Here is a 25,750-nt window from a genome sequence, read left to right as displayed (position 1 = left end):
AGGTAATGTAACCATGATATATAAGCCGTGATTGTTGTTTATATAGATGTAGTTTTAACTGTTAATATTTATTACCAAGAAGATGTAGAGTTACGTTAAAAACTAATGAGTAATGTAACCATGATATATAAGCCGTGATTGTTGTTTATATAGATGTAGTTTTAACTGTTAATATTTATTACCAAGAAGATGTAGAGTTACGTTAAAAACTAATGAGTAATGTAACCATGATATATAAGCCGTGATTGTTGTTTATATAGGTGTAGTTTTAACTGCTAATATTTACTACCAAGAAGATGTAGAGTTATGTTAAAAACTAAGGGGTAATGCAAACATAATATATAAGCCGTGATTTATATAGATGATGTAGTTTTAACTGTTCATATTTACTACCAAGAAGATGTAGAGTTACGTTAAAAACTAATGAGTAATGTAACCATGATATATAAGCCGTGATTATTGTTTATATAGACGAAGTTTTAATTGCTCATGAACGATCCTCAGTACTTACCTATAAGAGTTAATTATTAATTGCACGTTTTGAAATTTTTGATACTCTATTTCTAAGCCTAAAGGCAGAGAACAGTCAATTATACATAGATAATTGAAGTACATTTAAGATAAAACACTTTGATTAACGTATGTCTCAAAGAGCAATGTTTGCTCGTTGCATTATCTGTACTATTGAACACAATTCTTTACGTTTATATAGAAGTATACGTAAAATAAACATCAGAATTAGTGTAATAACGAAACCTTTTTCGCAATGTTCAGCAAGCAGAAACGTAAGAACAAATGTTGTTTTCTAAAGCTGCTTTCGTGCTGTTTATTTCACAGTGTTATCTTGACTTGTTTATTGAGTAGAGAAACATAAGTATTAGCTAAAAGTTGTCTTTTCATTTTAAGGTTTTCAAAACCTCTTATTCTATATTCTTTGAAATTACAGTTTAATCTAAGGCTGAAGAGTAACTCCAGTCCATCTCCAAACAAAGTGTCAAATATTTCTTTCTCTATCTTTTAAAAATAATGTATGAAGAAAACCCGATAAATCAGTTTGGTGCTTCATTGACTCAGCACATACTCTCTATTATAACGTTAACACATAGATATGCTAGCCATCATAGAAGAGAGGTTTAACTTCCAACCAAGTGAGCATTAAAAGTAAAATTTTACTAGTACAACTGACAGAAGAAACGATACTCCTAAAATACCTTTCACATATCTTAGCAGTATCTTTTCTATTTCTAATATTGTCGTATGTTTTACGAAAGATCAATGAGAGTGAAATAGTAAGTGTAATTTCTTTGTAACTTGGGACTAAAACTTGGCTGTGCAATGTTTACGTTACTTACGTTTCAATTTTGTTTTTATCTTCATAACTTCGACAGAAGCGGTAACAGTAGGATAGATAAATAATTTGAATGGTGTATTTTATCTTAATGTGAAAAGATGGGAAAATAATCCCTCCTCGTAGCCATGAAGCTAAACATAATAAATAGAACTAATTAAAAAATGTGGATAAAATCAATTTGGAATAATCATGTGCCAAAAAAAATAACCCGCTTTTAAATAAATCTTGTTTTAGCTATTTACATTTTTTTTTATTTTTGATACAAAGTGCTTGCGGCTTGTTTTGTCCTCCACTCATTTAATGAGATGTTTATGATAAAGTTTGTTTTGTAGACCTTTTGATGTACAAGACGCACATTAGATACTTATTAGATGGCATGAGTAAGAAGTTGGAGCCTTGTTCAGTTGAAAAAGGATTACCTGTGGATCACATCTGCCATTGGAGCCCCTAAAAATGCGCTACATCGATTTTCGAAAGTCTTTGCAAAGAAAGGTTTTCCTGGTGGTTTTTTGTAATTCAAGATTAAATTAAGATCATGAAAAAAGATAAGAACGTCAGATGAATTAGAATGTATAAATAGATATATATGGCTGTCATTGGACAAAATTACTCGATAAGAGTATACAGGCAGTGGTAGTGAACCGAAATCACTCGATAAGAGTATACAGGTAGTGGTAGTGAACCGAAATCACTCGATAAGAGTATACAGGCAGTGGTAGTGAACCGAAATCACTCTATACAGGCAGTGGTAGTGAACCGAAAAAAAAATTGTTTTTTCCAACTAAAGTTTGAAATTGAGTACAACGAAAACTCCTCTTGATTTGGACAAAATCACTCGATAAGAGTATACAGACAGTGGTAGTGAACCGAAAAAAAATTGCTTTTTCCAACTAAAGTTTGAAATTGAGTACAACGAAAACTCCTCTTGATTAGATTTGTAATAAAAATAAGCTTTTTCGTCTACGAATGACTTGTTAAATCTTTGCACGAGTGTAGTCACACATAAAATTTTCTCGCAAGAACAAGAAAAAGATGATACACTGTCAGTAAAACTGTTTTATTGGACATGTACTGCCTTTTTTATTTAAGTTGTGTTTCACGGTCATCTTCAGGTTTGAAAGTACGGCCTGCTTAGCTCTTCATGATGAAAACTTTTTTTTTGTAGCTTTCTAATCCACTATCAATCATAAGCATTATTTTATTCCTTTATAACTTTATTGTTGATCATCACCTTAGTAGCAAAAAGAGAAAGAGATCCCTATTTGGGAATAGGACTGAAAATTACCTTATTGACCATCTTTGGACGTGGCAACATGGACTGTACCGAAGTGGCGAGGCTTCAAAATTGTTTTATTATGACGTACTAAATCTCTGTATATTGGTTGTTGATTTACACAAGATATCAATCAGACTATAATTTCTAAGTATTTCTAACTGGCTGAAAAGGTTTGGTGATTCGACGAAACTTTCAGTTACCAATTGCACGCAATATAAAGGGCGTCAAAAATATAGCCTTGCTCCATTATGAGAGAGTGTATATAAGAAACAACCACTTTCCAATATACCCGTAGAATACGATCTTCGCATAAGCTATAGATACGCATTTTTTAGATTCTATCATAAACGTGTCATTAGTTGCAACATATTTTTTGGAAGTCATTTCATAATGAACTTTTACCGTTATTACATGGTACAGATCTGTACTTCATCAATGCTGGTGGTAAAACTAGTCTTAGGTTTTATACTTTATAAAAGTTGCAGACTAGACCTTTTGGTAGAAAACAAATCGAACTGAAGGAAGAAAGAATTTTGTGAAATATTTATAGCTAATTTTATATCAGTATTCAGTGCGTTCAACAAAACCACAAATTTTGATTAACTTGAAAGCCGTAGTTAGATCTGTTGTTTCAAAATTTCCTTATGTACGACAACAGGGGCGTGAAGCAGAACGCTGAGAACAACCCCCGGTAAGATTACCGCCTACATGTTGTATTTACATTATTTATTCACCGGACAAGGTGAAGATATTCTGAATACCCAAAACACATTAATATTTCAAGCAGTTAACTTAATCTCGTCTGCATCTAAATAAATAAACTGAGGGAATGCTGCTTTCCTACATTATTTCCTTTGTTCATTTGTTATCAAGCAAGGAATATTTACCGTTACGATTGTGCAGAAGTATGAACAGTGTTAAAGTATGCGTTTGTACAGAAGAATGAACAGTGTCAGAGCATGTATTTGTGCAGAAGAATGAACAGTGTTAAAGCATGTATTTGTACAGCAGAAGAATGAACAGTGTCAGAGCATGAATGTCAAAGCATGTATTTGTGCAGAAGTATGAACAGTGTTAAAGTATGCGTTTGTGCAGAAGTATGAACAGTGTTAAAGTATGCGTTTGTACAGAAGAATGAACAGTGTCAAAGCATGTATTTGTGCAGAAGAATGAACAGTGTTAAAGTATGCGTTTGTAATGCGTTTGTACAGAAGAATGAACAGTGTAAGAGCATGTATTTGTGCAGAAAAATGAACAGTGTTAAAGTATGCGTTTGTACAGAAGAATGAACAGTGTCAAAGCATGTATTTGTGCAGAAGAATGAACAGTGTTAAAGTATGCGTTTGTACAGAAGAATGAACAATTTAACACTGTTCTATCTTCTGCACAAATACATGCTTTGACACTGTTCATTCTTCTGTACAAACGCATACTTTTACACTGTTCATTCTTCTGCACAAATACATGCTATGACTTTGGTCGTTCTTCTGTTCAAGCGCATGCTCTAACACTGTTCATTCTTCTGTACAAACGCATGTTCTAGCAATGTTCATTCTTCTGTACAAACGCATCTTCTAGCAATGTTCATTCTTCTGTACAAACGCATGTTAATATCCTAATGAGCAAAAGCTACACCAAAATCATATTTTATTTTTACAGTAAACGGTATACGATAGAAAATCGGTGTCGTAGTTGAAAGCAGCCTTTAAGAAACGGAAATATGTGACAAAATAATCTCTAATATTTTTAGTATATTCTATTCCTCAGAAGAACTAGTAATTTCAAAACATTATAAGCTATTTTACGAAGACATCTCTGAAGCAGTTTTGTCATGAATAAGTCACGATTTCAAATCTAAAGACATAGAAGAAGATGGAAGTTAATAAACCTGGGACTTTCTTAATTAAGGATCGGATAAAGTAGGAAAACAAATAACCGACACAAACAATTCTTTACACGATCTTATTATTAACCCTGTATTCAAATCAATAAAAAATTCAGAATTACAATTAATAGTTTATAAGATATGTTCTCCGTGTTTACAAATTAGCAAAAACATTTAATCGTAAACTTGAGAAGAAGAATTACGTTTAAAGTTTCTCAATAAAACAGCTAAGTTTTGTACTTAAAGATGTATATACATCTCAGAAAATGTATAAACTTTGGATTAAAAGATGAAAGTAGCTCAGAAAACATAAATAAACTGCAGTGTCAGAGATGCAGATACCAGGGAAGAACAGATAAACCATGCAGGTACCAGGGAAGAACAGATAAACCATGCAGGTACCAGGGAAGAACAGGTAAACCATGCAGGTGCCAGGGAAGAACAGGTAAACCATGCATGTACCAGGGAAGAACAGATAAACCATGCATGTACCAGGGAAGAACAGATAAACCATGCAGGTACCAGGGAAGAACAGATAAACCATGCAGGTACCAGGGAAGAACAGATAAACCATGCAGGTACCAGGGAAGAACAGATAAACCTCAAATGTAAAGATGGAAATGCCACAGAAGAATTGATAAGCTTCATATTAAAAATATGCACATATTGTATAGAAGAACAGATGAACTTGGATTTAAAGATGCAGACATCTGAGAAGAAGAGAGGTGCCTTAGAATAATTTTAAATAGGGTAGTATTTGATAATAGGGATCGACAGGATTCCAACTAATTCACGCGTCGGAAAACCGCTGTATTGAATTCCTAAGCAAAAAACCGACCATTCAAAATATTGGTTACGATATATCATGCAAATATATACTAATAATATGCTAAAAAGGTCGCTAATATTTCCGGTATAACCATTCAAAAATTTCTAAAACAGCCATTTTTTCGTCTACTACCTACCTACTTCATCACGTCAGCGGGGCTAGCGCCTCGACGGCTCGGACTATCGCTACAAGATCTCTTCAGCTTACTTGACTGGTCTGTGAGTATCCGATTTTGATATTCCGATAAAAATCCATATATATATTTATATAATATAATATAAATGGTAAGCATATCATGCACGTACTAAAATATCTTTTCAACCTAATTCAATCCATTGGTTGGCGCTGCATATCGACGGATAGACAGGCAACAGTTTCTAAAGGTATAGTATATACTTTATATTGGTATAACAAGAAAATAAACAAGAGTATTAAAAATTATGAATTTTAAAATGAAGTAGGGATCCTCCTACAAAAAGTAATGAAACAAGAATCATAACCATAATCACAAATTTATAAAAATTTTGTTTGTTTGTAATTAAGCACTGGGCTGTCTGTGCTCTGTCCTTCACGGGTATCTAAACCTGGTTACGGGGTTGTAAGTCCGCAGACATACCGCTGTGCCACTGAAGGGCTATAAATTTAATCCCTAACTTGGCAGCTTTATGCACTTACCTGTGGACCAATATAAGGATTAAATTATAAATTTGTAATTGTGGTTATATTTCTTGTAGAAGCTATAGCTATCAGGGATATGGTTATACTGAAAATTTATAGACGTTGTGTCCATTCCATGGATGTATAAAACTGAACAAATGAATAGGAAAAAAAAAATAGATTTTTTTACGAAAAGTAAGGAACGTTGGTTATTCGTAGAATTGGTATAATAAGTATCCAAAACAAAATAAATGCTGCAATCAAAAGTACACAAACAAGTAAAGTGATACTAGTTAGATAGATTTTAAAACGATTTTAAATCACTACTTTGGTTGGCATTGTGATTCGTATAGCTAAATGAAGTGGTCTAAATGTGCAGGCAGAGCACAGATAAACTATTGTGTAGCTTTGTGTTTAACCAGAAAAAAAACAAAAAAAAACAATCAGTGGATGAAGTAAAATATTTTTATATTCTTATACGGAACATAATTATAGCATAGTTTTGTATGCCATATATCCTGTGATATCCTCTTGGCAACATAAACAAATTCATCCACTTTTCTGTGAGAACCTCTGAGGAACTGAACATTATAAAGTAAAGATTACGCATCCATCCGTTTATCAAGAATTCTCGTAAGAAGATCAAAGGAGATCACGAAATGTTGTACTTACTGAAAGGAAGAATGTAATTAGAGGATTAAGTCTTCCCTTTCGGAGAGCAAAAACTATAAATCATCGTTAAAAATGTAAGCTCTTTTCTTAGCTAAGGAGCGAGCATATTTCACGTGTTCACAGCCTCATGTATAGTAAGTAGGTTGGTGAACATTGGTAGTTCCGGGTTATTCTTTATTCTCCAATACAATAAACACACTTTCTATATAAACGTTGTGACTTTCAATATTTGAATTGGAGTAAATTTTAATACTTGCGTGCCGGGCTGGCCTAAAATAATTAGCGGGCCCAGCTTGTGAATCTGGTGATTCATGGTATGCAACCCGATGTTACAAAAATGGCTCCTCACTTTGAGGCCATGGGTACGTTTTAATAGTAACGTTCAAATCCCACTATTCGATTAGAGCAGCTCTAGAGTACGCGGAGGGTGTTAACTAACTGCCTTCCCTCTAGGTTAACAGAGAAAATTAGGGAAGGTTATTCGCAGGTAGTCATTTTGTAACCTTGCACGAAGTTCTGAAACTAACTAATACTGAGACCAAGTTTGGTAAGCTTGTTGTTCTTGTTTGTTATTAAGCACAAAGCTACACAAAGGGCTATCTGTGCTCTGCCCACCACAGGTATCGAAACCCAGTTTCTAGCAGTATAAGTCCGCAGACATACCACTGGGGGGCGTTTGGTAAGCTAAACATAAAAGCCGATATATTATTTCTAATTTTACAAAAATACATTTCGTCACAGTTCACGTGCAGCGCACATGATGTAAAAGTTACAACGAATATTCAACTAAGATTTCTAGCTTACAGTGTGTAGTATTCCTCTTTTATTAATAAGCAGAAATAAAAATGAATTAAATACACTTACAGATTGATTACGTGCGTAATGCAGTATTCATTTAGTGTCATGTATCAATAATTATAGAAGTAACCAGAACGAACAAGATGTTAAGTTATAGTTTATGTAGCTTTTTAATTTTATCAAGTTTCTTGATCTAAATTATTTGGCTGAAGTATGATACTAACATGAAATATAAATATTAAACAGGTTTATTGCATGGTCAGCATGAATTAGATTTTTTCATTGGACTCAATCTATCTTTGTTCTTCGCTTCTAAATGATGTAGCTGTCAGGATATTATTTATATTTTCTACAATCTTGCAAACTCACTAGAGAAAATCTCCTGAAATGTTATTGTGATGTTAGAACGTTCTACAATTTTTTTGTGATTTATCAGGTTAATTAAAAGTTGAATTGATGCCTGGAAGTTTTACTTGCTTGGTTTAGCTACAGGCAGTCTGTCTATTGAGGGGAATCGATCTTCTCATTTTAGCTTTGTAAGTCTGTCAGTTTAGCGCTGGCCCACTAGAGGACGACTCGTTAGCTATGTGCAACTGTCAGTACCTGACACTCAAAGTGATTTTTTTTTTGCATGTTTAAAACGTGGGACATTATTAGAATTCAGTAACTTAGTTTTGTGACATGTTTTATTTTCTAATCTAGAGGACCAGTTCACAGCTGTTTATATTGGTGTTATCGTTACCGATACTTATCAAGCCACTACAAAGGAATTCATTTATTTTTTCTTGGTAAAGCTTTGATTATATTTCCTACAGGAGGAGTTCCTGAACAACGTTCTTGTGTGAGATTTATTGTGAGAACCAATGCACCCTCACAGTTGTTATGGAATCATGACGTCATTCATTTCACCCGAACAGATTTGATATGTGACATCCCAGTTATGATCTTTTAGATTACCCTCTTTTATTAGAATGACCTAAACTTGGAATTAAAGTGGGTTACTCTAGTTAAAAGTGTCCTCAAAGATTATTTAAATGAAATATTCTAATACGACTTTAAGCAGCTATAGTTTTTCCTCAAGTTATTGTAGCTCCAGTAAAAATTTGCTGCTGGAATATTTTCTCAATAGGCTTCTTGGTTAGAAGGCGGTTTGAACTTTGAATTATTTTATTACTATATCAAGTTAGTTGCTTTTCATAGAGTTTTGTGAAATAACAATACAATTTAGTTATGAAAAGAGATAAAAATTATCTTTAAACCGAAACCAAAAATTTTCTTACTTGATAACCACATGTTCTACCTACTCCTAAGCTAGTGATATCGACAAGTTTAAGTCTCTTAATAATGAGTAAAATGAGAACTCTGTCTATAGACGTCAATCGAATTCAGTTTACGGCTAAAATTTCCAACCTTAGTTAGCTACCACAGCTAAAATGTCCAACCTTAGTTAGCCACCACAGCTAAAATGTCCAACCTTAGTTAGCCACCACAGCTAAAATTTCCAACCTTAGTTAGCTACCACAGCTAAAATTTCCAACCTTAGTTAGCCACCACAGCTAAACTTTCCAACCTTACTTAGCTACCACAGCTACAATTTCCAACCTTAGTTAGCCACCACAGCTAAAATTTCCAACCTTAGTTAGCTACCACAGCTAAAATTTCCAACCTTAGTTAGCCACCACAGCTAAAATTTCCAACCTTAGTTAGCCACTACAGCGAAAATTTCCAACCTTCATTAACCACCACAGCTAAAACATCCAACCTTAGTTAGCCACCACAGCTAAAATGTCCAACCTTAGTTAGCCACCACAGCTAAAATTTCCAACCTTCATTAGCCACCACAGCTAAAACATCCAACCTTAGTTAGCTACCACAGCTAAAATTTCCAACCTTAGTTAGCCACCATAGCTAAAATTTCCAACCTTAGTCAGCCACCACCTCTTCATTTCAGTGGAAATTCAAGACAGAAGAGGTAGATCAAACTGGAGTTTATGATAAACTCCCATGTTTCTTAAGTCATCTCCATATCTGTAAAAAAACAAGATCTCGAGTACAAGACAATAAAATCTCTTATATTTTATCAAAGCGAAGGCTATATGATGGACTAGCTGTGCTGTGCCCAAAGCGGATATCGAACCTCTATTTTGAGCGCTATAAGCTCTCTAGCTTATCGCTGAGTCATCGGGGTGGGGAAAGTAAATGTTTCTAAAAGTATATTGCCATTAAAATAACTTAGAAAATACTGCTATAAATTGAACGCTACAGTGAGTATGTTTTTGCTTTTATCTAAGTTTATTAATCCATTATAAAACATTATCTTGAGTTATTTCAAGTTATTTAAATTTATGTAATGATTTGACGAGTTACAAAAACATAGTGATTATAAAACAGATTGAACTATAAATGGGGTCATGGAATGTGAACTAGGCACCCAGTGCCGCATTAAGGCACTGTTAGGCCCTGGGAGAAGTATAAACTAGTGCCCCCCCCCCTGCGTTTAAGAAAATACCACACAATTTAATAAACTAAATTTATTGGTGATGAAAAAGTAAGGAAATAAAAAAGGGAAAGATATTTTTTAAAAACTTGTTTATTATTATTATTTTATTATACACTTCATATTTTATTTTTCATTATTATACTCTCAACACTCGGTGGGCCTTAGCCAACTGCTCCTTGGATAAAACTACCTAGAAGGATTAAGTTTAGAATTTTAAATAAGTAGAGAACGTGATATTCCCTTTGGCAACATGTACTATTACAGGTGTGCATGCAACACCTGAGTTCTCTCGAAAACAATCAATATGTTAATACCACAGCATGAAGTAAGACTCGTGAAGGCGAAATACGACAATTCTGGCGCAGTGAGCATGCTAGAACATGAAGTTGTGAAGTGTTACAGTAACTGTAGCAAGATGCTATAAATAACTCAACAGGAACATTGTCTGGATTAGTTTCAATTAGTCTGTTTGGATTTGATACAATGAATACTACGAATGGAGATCAAACACTTAACCTTTTATCCGACCTTTAACTAATGGTAGCTTCCTTGCAGTACACACTTTGAGTACCTTTAATTAATGATAGCTTCCCTGTAATACACACTTTGAGTACCTTTAATTAATGGTAGCTTCCCTGCAATACACACTTTGAGTGCCTTTAATTAATGGTAGCTTCCCTGCAATACACACTTTGAGTGCCTTTAACTAACGGTAGCTTCCCTGCAGTACACACTTTGAGTGCAATCATTCTAGGCTTTCTTTATCTACGGAACATCTTTTATAATTTATGGCACAAGGCATTTTATAACTAATCTGTATTTATAATGTCATAATTTTACATTGGTGTTTAGACTCAAACTGAAATAACCCATGTGGCTTAGGCCTCACGAGGTGTTACTGGAACAACACCTGAAAATATCCACTTAAAGCAAGGATGCCCAAGAGCAGAAGCTATTAGATAAAACGGCCCTGTAGGCACCGCAGAACGATTAAGTTTAGAATTTTGAGTAAGTAGAGAACGTGACATTCCCTTTGGCAACATGTACACTGCATTATTGAGGCAATTATGCCCAAGATCAGGGGCATCGCTAGGCATCTGACACACGGGGCCCGTGCCCCGATTCTATTTGACAGTGCCTTGAATCCCCAGTTGATGTCTTGAAAAATCATAATAGAAAACCACCACCGATATCATACTGAAACGCTGAGAATTCTCGCGCCTATGGGTCAGAGCCCCGAATCTTTTAAGTACCTAGCGACACTTCTGCCCAAGATTCATGCAATCTAGTCGTTGATTTATCATCAGAGTGCACCATAAGTTCAACAATATATTGTTTTCATTTTTAGTTAACTTAAATAGGACTATGTATATAATTCTCAGAGTGCACCATAAGTTCAACAATATATTGTTTTCACTTTTAGTTAACTTAAATAAGACTATGTATATAATCCTACTGGTTATCCTACTAATCCTACTGGTTAGCACAACAAATATACTGATATACATTTCTCTTCAAATAGTTACACTTCACTTTCTTTTAAAGAGTTTATTATATCATAACTTTATTTGATAGTTAACTCCAACCTTGAATTTTAACTAATTACAGAGCTTGTATATCTATAAGATACATTTCTATATAAATGGCTATTTTATTTTGTACCTTCGTTTGTTTGTTTGAAATTAAGCACAAAGATACACAATGGGCTATCTGTGCTCTGCCCACCACGGGTATCGAAACCCGGTTTCTAGCGTTGTAAGTCCGCAGATATACCGCTGTGCCAATGGGGGGCTATGTAGTACCCGAAGCCGAGTATGTTTTGTTTGTTTGAATTTAAGCACACAGCTACACAATGGGTTATCTGTGCACTACCCACCACGGGTATCGAAACCCGGTTTCTAGCGTTGTAAGTCCGCTGACATACCACTGTGCCACTGGGTGGCAGTCGAGTATAAATCGTCAACGACTAAAGGACAAGAACAGGAGCATTTCGTTAATATTTTCCGTTTTGTATCTCGTAAAAAAATTGTCTCCACGCTATTTAATAAGTGGTGTATCTGACATTTAAAGTACGGGCAAGTTACCTGACAATAATGATGTGTCTCTAAAGTGAGTGGTTAAGATAAAAGTGTTGTATCGAATATTAAGTGCAGTGTTTACTCTATTTCACTATAAATGACTATTTGTATAATGAACAGTATTTCACTAAAACACTGATCTCATGTATAAATCCTCCTGGTCTTCCCTAAGAAACACCGATATCACGCGCCACCTATCATCGACTGGATGTAGTGTTCACTGAACTTCATTCATCCATTTGTCTTTATTCAATTGTGTTATTGGAAGTGCAATACTTTTGTCTGTTTCAAACGACTGAAATTCCATCAAATAGCCTGTATATGTAAGCACATGGTTTTATTTCGAGCAAACGTCAGACACTTGATGTTTATAGAAATTCAAGATCAGTGTCAGACCAGAATTAATTTTCCTCTTCGGAAGGGGCACAAGTCAGCTTTAACAAGTGCTCTACGTGTTTCATTTACACATTATTATGGATACTACATATTACTTCGGTTGAGTAACAAACTGCATTAGTTGAGACACGTATTATATCAGTTCAGAATGCGTATTAGTTCTGACACCTACACCGTTTTAATTCTAATATCCACTACATCTGTTCTTACAAATGCTACATTGATCGTGACCAGTATCATTTCGACTCTAATATATGTTGGCTCTGTTCACGATACACTTAAACAATATAGACATAAACTTGCACGCGAGGTATGTGCAAAAAATACATGTACAGAATAGAGATTTTATACAGTGTCTAGAGAAATCAATAACGTATATCACAAGTGAAATAGTGTCTACCAGAACAATGTGGACTGCATATGAGAGCAGAAATAGTGTCTACTAGAACAATGTTGACTGCGTATGAGGCCAGAAATAGTGTCTACCAGAACAACGTGTACTACATATGAGAGCAGAAATAGTGTCTACTAGAACAATGTTGACTGCATATGAGGGCAGAAATAGTGTCTACTAGAACAATGTTGACTGCATATGAGGGCAGAAATAGTGTCTACCAGAACAACGTGTACTACATATGAGAGCAGAAATAGTGTCTACTAGAACAATGTTGACTGCATATGAGAGCAGAAATAGTGTCTACTAGAACAATGTTGACTGCGTATGAGGCCAGAAATAGTGTCTACCAGAACAATATGTACTATATATGAGAGCAGAAATAGTGTTTATCAGAAAAATGTCGATTGCACATTATATCCAAAGAAGTGTTTACCAGACCAAAAGTAGAATGATTATTAGAACCGACGTAACGTCTGCCAGGACAATGTATACTATATATTAGTGCTGACGTAACGTCTGCCAGGACAATGTATACTATATATTAGTGCCGACGTAATGTCTGCCAGGACAATGTATACTATATATTAGTGCCGACGTAACGTCTGCCAGGACAATGTATACTATATATTAGTGCCGACGTAACGTCTGCCAGGACAATGGATACTATATATTAGTGCCGACGTAACATCTGCCAGGACAATGGATTCTATATATTAGTGCCGAAGTAATGTCTACCGGAACAATGCAGACAATATATCAGTGCCGAAGTAGTGTCTTCCAGTACAATGTATACTATATATTAGTGCCGACTTAACGCCTTCCAGAACAATGTATATCGTATATAAGTACCGAAATAGTGTCTATCAGAACAATGTATACTATATATTAGTGCCGACTTAACGTCTTCCAGAACAATGTATATCGTATATCAGTACCGAAATAGTGTCTATCAGAACAATGTAGACTGTATATTAAAACCGAAGTAGGCTTTACATTTCCCGTTACAGGCAAAAAAAAAACCAATAAAATTTATTTCCTTAAAGCCCCCAGTGGCTCAGCGGTAAGTCTGCGGACTTACAACGTTAGAAACCTGGTTTCGATACTCGTGGTGGGCACAGCACAGAGCGCCCATTTTGTTACTTTGTGCTTAACAACAAACAAATTATTAAAGCATACCTGTCAGTGTTTCTATTATACTTATGTAATCAGCCATAGAAAGTCGTAGAAAGTTAGAACCATTAAAAGTAACTTAGTTTCATTCTCCAAGTCTCTACAAATCAGTTTTTGAAACACCTGTGATGATAGATAGTTACGTATTTTTCATACATCCAAATAAGCTATCACAACAAAAGAGGATAAAGTTTTTACAATTCTTTCTTAAATATTCCTCTTCCTGATAACCTATAATGGACTAACTAAGAATACAGTGTTAAATTCTCTAGTTTGTTTTATAATATGTGTTCTCATAAACACATTTATTTTGTCCTACACAAAATTAATCACAAATAAAATATAGCATAATTGCCTAAAATTAAAATTCAACAATTTGACGCTTTCTTAGTCATTATTAACACTTATTTAATAAAATAAGTAACCCGAATAGATATAATTTTGTTACATCAAATAGAAAAGATCATTTTATCTAATTGGTGTAACTAATTTTATGTGAAGTTTTTCGTTTTACATATACATTACTAGATAAGCCTTTTGTACCTCAGCTATACAGCTGTGTACGTTGATATGAATTGTTTGGTTTTTGAATGATTTTGGTTTGACTTGATTTGAATTTCGTGCAAAGCTACACGAAGGCTATCTGCGCTAGCTGTCCCCTAATTTAACAATGAAAGACTAGAGGGAAGGCAGCTAGTCATCACCATCCACCGCCAACTCTTGGGCTACTCTTTTACCAACGAATAGTGTGATTGACCGTCACATTATAACGCTTCCACGGCTGAAAGAGCGAGCATGTTTAGTGTGACGGAGATTCGAACTCGCGACACTCAGATTGTGAGTCAAGCGACCTAACCACCTGGCCATGCAGGGGCCGTTTTTGCATGATTTCACTTGTTTAGAAAGTACTAAACAAACAAAAGACCCTAGGTATAAAGATTAAAAAATAAACCTGTCACAACCGTATGGGCTTAAAATACTTTCTGTTTTAAAAGACTATTTTACTTGCTCAAGGAGGGAAAATCTTCGTGGGAAGGGGAGGGAGGGGAATAGGCGATTTTTGTTCTATTGAAACTGGTGAGTAATTGAGTCATCCAAGGATAAAGTACCAACGAGAAATAAAAACGCCCTACGGTTGAAACATTTTGTTCCAACTGAAAGTTTCCTATTGTGAGTGTAAACTAATACTTTTAAACGCATAGCTTCTAACGTTATAAGAATGTTAGTTCGTGGCTTTTGGCAACAGCGTGAAACCTTGAACTTTACAATAAACGCGGATTACTGTTTGTGTTTTATTACTAGTAACATAGATGGTACAGCCTATACTTTGTTTAACAAAGTCGCAGTCATGCTTAAAAGTGTTTAATATTGATTTTGAATGTTTCGAATAAGAGAAACAAAAGCACAAAAAAATGGGGAAAAAATGGATCGAAATCACACTCTATATTAGGATATTGTGGTAGATAATCAACTTGGATGTTTGCTTGTTTTAACGCATAGGCTGAAATATCAGTAGCCTGAATGATAATCAACGCCTAAATGAACTTGGATGTTTGCTTGTTTTAACACATGGGCTGAAATATCAGTAGCCTGAATGATAATCAACGCCTTAATGAGCTTGGATGTTTGCTTGTTTTAACGCATATCCAAGTTCATTAAGGCGTTGATTATCATTCAGGCTACTGATATTTCAGCCCATTTGCTTGTTTTAACGCAAGGGCTGAAATATCAGTAACCTGAATGATAATCCACGCCTTCGCGTATCATCAGTCTTTCAAGTCAGAAGGTATAAGACTCATTTTATTTCAATAAAATCGCGCACTTAGAAATAGAAAAAAAAAATGAAGTCACCTGTAGGCGATAGCACAAACCTTGTCCTTTTACCATACATACGTGAGCGGCTGGAGATCACAAGAAAAGTAGGATTTAGTGATGCGAAGTGTATCCCTAGTGTGAAGATGGCTTGAAGCTCTGGGATTCTCGTTCTACCGACCTATTGGAACGGAAACAAATTAAGCGCGTTATACGCCAGTTTATAGAGACTAGCGATTTGTGTTGCAAGAGAGCTTTTGGCAGTAAGTTCGTAAATCCCCCTTCTCTTTGAGATTTGTAAAGAATAATCCAGTTACGCGTGAAGCAAAACATGTGGTAGTACAGCGGAAGTAATCAATACACATTAATACGTATTGCAATTTATTCTAATGTTACTGTAGATAATATGTTCCAAAAAAGTGGACATACAGAGTGATTAGAAAGAAAACCATGTATTTAAAACGAGCATATCTTAAAAACTACTTCTTCTTAGGGAACTAAATCTTACATGGAGTATCATAGGAAATTTTCAAGCAGCATATCAAGCTATGCCAGCACTAGCGGGGGGCAAGGGGGATATCCCCTGAAATGTCGTTGGTTTTCAAAGCTAATGCTGCCCGTTATTCTAATTTTATATTTATTCCATACTTTACCTCATTATATGTCTTATTGCCCCCCCACACCCCACCCAGTGTTAAGAAAAGCTGGAGCTGGAGCTACTCCAGGCATCATCTGTTCTAGACAGTGTTCATTGATCTTTATCCTGACAAGCATTTTGTACAGATCACCAATCTCATATTGATAAAAAGTAAATAAAAAAGGGGAGGAATAAATGAGATGCTGCTTTGCAAGGAAAAGGGACTAAGGTATGTTTTCAAACACGCTGTACCCTGTCCAGGGAAAAGGGATTTAGGTATGTTTGTGTATATTTTGGTTTTCAAACACGCTGTACCCTGTCTAAACCTTTCTGAATAATTGAATAAAACTTATGATTTTCAATATGCTTCTAATGCTACTCTGATGGAAGTAGTTTTTAAGATAGAACGATTTTAAACAGGATAAAAACCACAAATCCTTGGATTCACAGTCTTGACACACTAATAACTAGGACATGCTCGACCCACATGGGAGGTTGAATAAATGCGCTCTATCTTGTCATTATGATTTAGTTAAGTTCCAAATACACAGAAAGAAAGTAAAAAAAAAGCATTAAGTCATTATCGTTGCTTCAGTTAGAGATACTCCAGGTCAAAATATTCCACTTACCTGCAATCGGTGAGAGAAATGCTAAAATGTTTCAATTGAAAAGTTTCCAGTACGAAGAATTCCTAATTTAATGAGCCAGTAAGGATTACGTTGGATAACTCCATTTTTCATTAGCATAAAATATGTTGGATAACTCCATTGTTCATTAGCATAAAATATGTTAGATAACTCTATTGTTTATTAGCATAAAATATGTTGGATAACTCCATTGTTCATTAGCATAAAATATATTGGATAACTCCATTGTTGAGTTATCAAACATATTTTATGCTAATGTATTGTTTATTAGCATAAAATATGTTGGATAACTCCATTGTTCATTAGCATAAAATATATTGGATAACTCCATTGTTCATTAGCATAAAATATGTTTGATAACTCCATTGTTCATTAGCATAAAATATATTTGATAACTCCATTGTTCATTAGCATAAAATATGTTGGGTAACTCCATTGTTTCAGTAAAATAAGCCCAGTAAACGTACAAAATTATACAATTATCCCAGCGTGTATATCTTCTATTGAATTTTTTACTATTTATCAACTATGGGATGTTAAAGTAAGAAATAAGATGTTGTAGCGATAGTAATCACATAAATAGTGTAACTAAAAATATATTTTTACGACTTTTTTATGCCTTTTTTACTTCACTTATACTACTGTCTTAATATACAACTTTAACATTTTGAATATAATAAAACAAAATAAAGACTTTCAACATTAGCAACTTAATATCGCTCAACTATGGTACACAAAAACTAAAGCAAGCAATGAAAGTTTAGGGTATATATACATATATATATATATGTGTGTGTGTAGAGAGATTTATGACTGAAAATGTTTTACCAGCTTTAACTCAAATTGTTCTACAACAAAGAAACAATACATTTCTAGATGGCAGCTTCTCAGAAAGTAATACCACATAATTTTATTGTAAAGAAAATATTTACTTACACCTGGCTGAAAGTGTTTTACCAGCTTTAACTCAAATTGTTCTACAACAAAGAAACAATACATTTCTAGATGGCAGCTTCTCAGAAAGTAATACCACATAATTTTATTGTAAAGAAAATATTTACTTACACCTGGCTGAAAAGTGTCACGGATGCAACTTTCATTATATGCTCTAAAAGTAAACGAAAATATATTTTTATCTTCGGCCGTTGTAATATCTTTCGAGTTTTTACCGTATTTAACTTATTTCTATAAGCTAAAAACAACAATCATGAGCTTAAAGAGCGTTAAATTTACCACGTTTGGATAAAGAATTGGCAATATCCAGAAGTCGCGACGTTTTATCTAACCACTCTGTTCTTCAACTACTCAGTTCGTGGCGAGTCACCCACTAGAGTTAACGCCTAGCTCCACGAACACTTGCCACGTGATTTCTCTAAGAAGCAGCGCTTGTTGTTGATTCGCCAGATCGTCAGTGCACACTAGTTGGCGCTAACTTAACCCAATCTCCAAAATGTGTATTTTCGAAACAAATTTTTAAAAAAATCATTATATTAATGTTTTTACTTATAATTTCTGATAACACTACTTACTCAACTGTACAGTTCTTAAGAAAGCCGAAACGTTTGTCGAGATTTGGACGTTTCGCTTACTTTCCTAAGAAAGATGATTTCAAGCAGCAGATAAGAAGGCTTGTGTATCATAAAGTAAAAAGAATAGGCTTAAAACGCAGTAACAACAGTACTACAGAGAACTTTACGAAAAGATTCGGAATAAATTTAATTATAAGTTCCAACAATTCCTTCCCAAGTTTGCTACCCGTGGAGACAGACACGCAGTTTATTTATTTTAAAAAAGGGGACACAAGAGAAAATAACTGAAAAATATCCTACGTAAGGAAACTTAAGTTAGATAGATAAATAGAGAGACGGATAGGTGTTTAATTTTTGTCCAAGAGGAACGTGTAACCCCTTCAGTAATTGCGCGTTTATTCCCTAATGCCACATTACAGTCACCGTCTGTAGGGACATAAGACGATTAAAGAAGAAATCGTGACAGATTTTTAGAAAGGTTAGTAACAAATTAAGAAGAGATTTAAATCGAACGCATAAATTGAAATGTCTGTTTAAGAATAAAATACTTCTGTGAAACTTTCACGAGTTTCATTTATTTCGGGCCATATTAGTTCATAGTACTATTTCTTTAAAAATGCTCGTATATATTTCAGTAAGACGGAGAGCTCACAAAGATGTGAAAAGTGTTAACATTTCTAAATACGATAATATATTTGAGCTTTACTTGAAACCAGGAAACAATATCTCAATAGTATAATGTTAACAACTAATAGACAATAAGTTTCAGTTGACAATTTATAAAATAAAATTAGATTTAATTTTAAAGGATTGGTTATATTTTCATATATATTATAAGTTTTATTCTTTCAAATTGAATAAGTTACTTCTGATACACCAAAACCGGTAGCAAGTCTACACAGTAGCTGAATCGCTCTTTGTTTTATAAGACACAATATGGCACATAGTTTACCACTAATATTTTTAGGGTCGTCTTTTTGATAAAGTTCTGTCGATTTTAATACGTATTGATTAAACAATTTTAACAGATGCCGTAATAGCCAGCCTGGCATCTTGACGTGGATCAAAAAAAAAAAAGAGTCATTCCGGAAAGGTTTGAGTTGTTTTTGATTAGACAAAAAGAAGACATTTGTCACTATTTTCGAGGTCTAGGTCGCTGGACCAGACCTGTGACCTTACTCGAGACCATGAAAGCCAGCATGGAGAAGTTAAGTTGTACATATAAGTTGTAGCAATGAAACATGGTTGAAATGTTTTAGATGTGGTTGTGAATATGATGGTTTAATTGTGGCGATTAAACTAAACCGTGGGACCAGTTTGAGTAAGGGAAAAACGCATCAGGTCGAGTGAGGGAAGAACGCATCAGGTCGAGTGAGGGAAGAACGCACCAGGTCGAGTGAGGGAAGAACGCATCAGGTCGAGTGAGGGAAGAACGCACCAGGTCGAGTGAGGGAAGAACGCACCAGGTCGAGTGAGGGAAGAATGTATTCCAATCAACTTGACATACCAACTGAATCATAGATTCGTCAACTGATTACTACATTGACAGCAAAACGGACACAATAATATCGTTAACTTCAGAAAGGGGAGATTGGAATCATATATAAGAAATAATTAGTTTCAATATTTTGTGAAACTAATGGTACAATAAAAAATCATTGCTTACTTGCTTTCACAGAACCAGTTTACTTGAGGACTTGCTTACTTAAGACTAATTTATATAGGACTTGTTTACATACGACTAATTTACTTAGGACTTGCTTACATAGAACCAGTTTACTTAAAACTTGCTTTCATAGAACCAGTTTCCCTTAGGACTTGCTTACATAAGACTAATTTATATAGGACTTGGTTACATACGACTAATTTACTTAGGACTTGCTTACATAGGACTAGTTTCCTTTAGGACTTGCTTACATAAGACTAGTTTATATAGGACTTGTTTACATACGACTAATTTACTTAGGACTTGCTTACATAGGACCAGTTTCCTTCAGGACTTGCTTACATTAGATTAATTTACTTAGTACTTGCTTACATAAGACTAGTATACTTAGGACTTGCTTACATAGGACTAGTTTACTAAGGACTTGCTTACATAAGACTAGTTTACTTAGTACTTACTTACATAAGTCTAATTTACTAAGGACTTGCTTACATAGGACTAGTTTACTAAGAACTGGGTTACACAAGACTAGTTTACTAAGGAGTTGCTTACATAGGACCAGTTTACTTTAATACTTGCTTACATAAGACTAGTTTACTTAGTACTTACTTACATAAGACTAATTTACTAAGGACTTGCTTACATAGGACTAGTTTACTAAGAACTTAGTTACACAAGACTAGTTTACTAAGGAGTTGCTTTCAAAGTACAAGTTTACTTAGGACTTGGTTGCGTTTTCACCAAAGAAAATAAAAATTATTAGTAACCATTCATTCAAAAAGTTTTGGAATATTAAAGAAGCGACAGTGTTTTTGATTATAGAAGTGTATTAGCATACAACATGTTTCTCAGTTTAAACAGTCAATACTAAAAATGCATTGGTATTTATTCAGTATGGTAACTATATGAGATTACTTATTAGGAGTATGTAAAGCACTACAAGGACTAAACCTGTTTCATAACTTTCAGAACTGCTTTATGATAACTCTTTAGCACAAACATCGTTGAAGGAATAGGTTATAAAGTACCAGTTCATTGTTCTGTCATGAATATGACAGGTCGTAAGCACGTCATAGACAAATGTTTGTTATATTGAGTTGTAGACATGCAATTCTCTTGATGTCTTTGCCAAAAGACCTTCTACATGAAAAATCAATCTCAACCAGCTAGGCTATTCTCTTCTTTTAAGAGAAATCTGCACTGTTTACAGAAAACAAAGCTAAAGACTTATGTTACCATGACAATAATGTAACAATTTAATTATTTGCACATCTCTATTAATATGAATTCGCCAATAGGTTTGTCACTATTAAAGCTATTAGAAGATGAAGAACTCTTTTTGGTATGTCGTTTTATACAGATGAATCTTATTCAGAATGCGATAAACCTTGTATATTTTAATTGTGTTTTTAAGGGTTAAAAGAATGGCACTAATGTCATGCACCGTTGTTTTCTCAACTATTTTTTTACAGTCATAACATAAGTTTAATTAAAATTTCTCAGAATGCGATGAACATTTTTATTTTAATTGTGTTTTTAAGAGTTAAAAGAATGACACTAATGCCATGCACCGTTGTTTCCTCATTTTTTACAGTCATGACATAAGTTTAATTAAAATTTCTTTTTCGAAATCAATTTATGGTAAACTTTAGCTATGACCATTAAGATAACTGATGTTGATTTGGAATTGTTTCCAGTTTGGTTTTTGTACATTTGACTTTGACTGCTGTTTTATTTGTCAGCATGCCATTGTAATACTTAGCAACATAAGCTAGTTTTGTGGCAGTGGAACGACATGTATCAGAACTGCACTTGGACTTTGTTTGGCATTACGTAGGTTATGTGATGACACTTGAAACTGACCGCTTTTGGAAAGGGTATATAACAGTGCTTTTGAATTCCTGTGTAATAAGAAAATTGAAACGAGCGCGAGGAACCTTTGTCTACGTACACTAGATGAATTATTAAAAGCAAACGAAGAAGAATGGTGTGTTTTTGATAAGGAAACTTTACGAAGAGCTTTCTGCAATAGAAAATACGCTACAGGGTTATTGTTAAGATGTACGGTAGTCAAACAGAGTGTGAAATGATGGGACGTTAACGACGAGATGAGGTTCGAAAATCGTTTTTATATGGCGTACTCAACCTTCTCCACACACACACACATATATATACATATACTCTATCAATTTTAATTATTCCATGGACTTTAAAGAGGTTAATTGTGTTGCACTCTTGGTTTCATTTAGAGCCAAAGCTCTGAGCTACTTATACCGCAAAAAGTAATTGTTGAACATTTCAGTCATACTAACAATATCGTATGGTAAATCTACATTTTTATTCTTTAAGTTACGTCACATTTTGAAACGTGAATGATAGTGTGATTAATTCCTAACAAGTTAGTATAGAATATCCTGCTTGCGGAATAAACTTTGGCATTAACATTATCCATGCCTGTTCTCCCGTCATTTCAAAAGTGAATGTTGAGCTTTGCCTGCGTGCACAGCTTTTCAAATGGTAGACAGACGAACGCTCGGACAGACACCACAGTTCGCAATATATATAAGATATATTCTAACGCATAACATAACAGGGATATAATTCTACGAATTAATTTGGAATGAGCATTAAACCAAACGATTTGGGGTTTAACATTTATGTTAATAAGAAATTAATTATTAGTAAACAATGAACGTTTCCTGATGGGTTCCTTTAAACCCATTAAGTTGCCAAAATAATATAATTGTTTTGTTCTATCCCTTCCCAGCCAGGGAGCTTTTCCAGAAGAGAAAAATTCATGACAACTATGGCGATTGTGTTAAATTAAAATTGTTTCACTGTTTTGCTTCTCATCGCTTCCACTGTGTCAAGTGAATAAACGCACTTTCCAACTAACGGGTAAAATCATCCAATAAACCAGTCCATAGTGGGAGAGTTAGCTAAACCTACTTTACTTCTTGTCGCTGCTTTCACTGTCCTAATCTCACTCTCCAACTAACGGGTAAAATCATCCAATAAACCAGTCCGTAGTGGAAGAGTTAGCTAAACCTACTTTACTTCTTGTCGCTGCTTTCACTGTTTTTTTTAATTATTTTCCTCATGCTGTTTTTAGTCAGTAAAGGTATGTTTCAGCTAGGAACTAGGATTCCCTAAAGAGCCACCAGTTGGTGACAAGGTATCTTCAGGGGTTATTTTCTTCAAATATTGCAGATCTATTGTCAGTAACAAACTCTTTTAAAATATATATTTATCAAATATCGACAATATCTCTCTCTTTGATCTAGGATATTCACTACGAGTTTACAAAACAGATGTTTGTAAAGATTACATTTTAAGCATGTAGCACACAGTAATTTAAAAATACTAATATGTACGTTACACGTTTGATTACTTTGTAATTGGTTTTCGATTTCATGCCGCATTCTAAAATATGCTTTCCGTACGAAATAATCTAATATATCATGTGATACAGAGCTGACTGTTCATTACGTAGTTGGCATGATGACCTTACACTTGGAGAAACAGCTGCGGAAAGTAACGGTTCACGAAATGTTATCCTTCCACTGTATAATTAAATATGAATGATTCTTTTGATCACAAACTAATCACAGCTTATTACAATTCTTAGGCCTCTCGCTTAATAACAAGTAAAAAAGAGTGAAAAACGACTCTGTCTTTGCTGATGAGATGATTTTCTTACTCAAGTTTCCCTGTGTACTTGTATTACGATATGGATATTATTTTTTTCAAAGAGCGTACAAGCGTTTAATTAGTCTTAATACGTCACAACATGTTATCAGTTTTGATAAACGCTTTCATCAATCTTATATTATCCCATTTTTAAAATGTGTGATAAAAAAAAACTGTTTCAAGATTTTACCGTCATTATATTAGTGTTCATACCAACATGGCACGGAAAATTTAATTATTAAAAGTGCATTTGACTATACGCTATATTTCTTTTACAGAGACAGCTTCAGATATGATCGTAATCGTTAGTGTTTAATCGTTTGTTTAAAATAATCAAAGCTTTCAAAGAAATAAACTTTCAAATACAAGATAGATACATAAATAAAAACAAGATGATTTATTTCAAGATCGCTGGAGTATTATATGATAACAGGTACTTTACTCACAAATATGTCTTAATGTTGTAACACAATGAAAATTTCTTGGTAATCGTTGTATAAACTTTTCTTTGCACGCAAAGAAAGCTTTAAAATTTAAGATTTCGCTGGAGGCAACGTTAACAGGTTGATTTACCCTTTACGTCTTGAAATAATACATCCTTTATGTCTCAGTTTTAGAGCAAAGACTAGAGACCAATACGTCAGATATGTAAATCCGAGAACCCATGGTTTGTATCCCGTTTCTGCACACACACACACACACACACACAAAATGCGCTCTGCACTTTACGGCTGTGGGAAAATTTTGACTCTTCGGTTAGACGAGAAAGAGTAGCTCATGATTGGTCTGTGGTTCTGTCGACTAGCTGCTCTCTCTCTGGTCAAGAGTTGGTCTATGGTGCTCTCGTCTAGCTGTTCTCTCTCGGGTCAAGAGTTGGTCAGTGGTTCTGTCGACTAGCTGCTCTTTCTGGTCAAGAGTTGGTCTGTGGTTCTGTCGACTAGCTGCTCTCTCTAGTCAAGAGTTGGTTTGTGGTGCTCTCGACTAGCTGTTCTCTCTCTGGTAAAGAGTTGGTCTGTTGTGTTGTCGACTAGTTTTTCTCTCTTAAGTCAAAAGTTGGTCTCTGGTTCTGTCAACTAGCTGCTCTCTCTAGTCAAGAGTTAGTCTGTGGTGCTCTTGACTAGCTGTTCTCTCTCTGGTCAAGAGTTGGTCTGTGGTGTTGTCGACTAGCTGCTCTCTCTAGTCAAGTGTTGGTCTGTGGTGTTGTCGACTAGTTGTTCTCTCTCAAGTCAAAAGTTGGTCTGTGGTGTTGTCGACTAGCTGCTCTCTCTAGTCAAGTGTTGGTCTGTGGTGTTGTCGACTAGTTGTTCTCTCTCAAGTCAAAAGTTGGTGTGTGGTTCCGTCGACTAGCTGCTCTCTCTAGTCAAGAGTTAGTCTGTGGTTCTGTCGGCTAGCTGTTCTCTCTCTGGTCAAAAGTTGGTCTGAGGCTCTGTCGACTTGCTGTTCTCTCTCAAGTCAAACGTTGGTATATGGTTCTGTCGACTAGCTGTTCTCTCTCTGGTCAAAAGTTGGTCTGAGGTTCTGTCGACTTGCTGTTCTCTCTCTGGTCAAGAGTTGGTCTGTTGTGTTGTCGACTAGCTGTTCTCTCTCAAGTCAAAAGTTGGTCTGTGGTTCTTTGACTAGCTGCTCTCTCTAGTCAAGAGTTAGTCTGTGGTTCTGTCGGCTAGATGCTATCTCTAGTCAAGAGTTAGTCTGTGGTTCTGTCGGCTAGATGCTCTCTCTAGTCAAGAGTTAGTCTGTGGTTCTGTCTATTAGCTGTTATC

The 25,750-nt window shown here is 34.8% G+C and overlaps 1 protein-coding gene and 1 long non-coding RNA gene across 4 annotated transcripts in view; one reads left to right on the top strand and one right to left on the bottom strand.

The window, feature by feature from the left end:
* Positions 1–14,895, top strand: part of LOC111085574 — a 30,295-nt gene extending 15,400 nt beyond the window's left edge. Inside the window, exon 3 of the long non-coding RNA XR_002610384.1 lies at positions 14,857–14,895. This is a non-coding gene — a long non-coding RNA (uncharacterized LOC111085574). The remainder of the gene's footprint in view (positions 1–14,856) is intronic.
* The window catches only part of LOC106458500 (leucine-rich repeats and immunoglobulin-like domains protein 1), a 41,066-nt gene extending 22,641 nt beyond the window's left edge, over positions 1–18,425 (bottom strand). Inside the window, exons 1-3 of one of the 3 annotated variants that reach the window (XM_022384740.1) lie at positions 18,339–18,425; positions 18,171–18,213; positions 15,881–16,002 (exon numbers count right to left, since the gene is read on the bottom strand). The gene's annotated coding sequence lies outside the window, so the exon portion shown is untranslated. Of the gene's footprint in view, positions 1–15,860; positions 16,003–18,170 lie in introns of all 3 variants that reach the window. The other 2 variants (XM_013918020.2, XM_022384741.1) reach the window with 2 other exon arrangements.
* Between the last annotated feature and the right edge of the window lie 7,325 nt (positions 18,426–25,750).

The sequence above is a fragment of the Limulus polyphemus genome, unplaced genomic scaffold (assembly GCF_000517525.1).
Source record: "Limulus polyphemus unplaced genomic scaffold, Limulus_polyphemus-2.1.2 Scaffold477, whole genome shotgun sequence".
NCBI classification, from domain to species: domain Eukaryota; kingdom Metazoa; phylum Arthropoda; class Merostomata; order Xiphosura; family Limulidae; genus Limulus; species Limulus polyphemus.
Note: the sequence above shows the minus strand (reverse complement) of the source record. Positions and strands in the feature narration are given on the sequence as shown.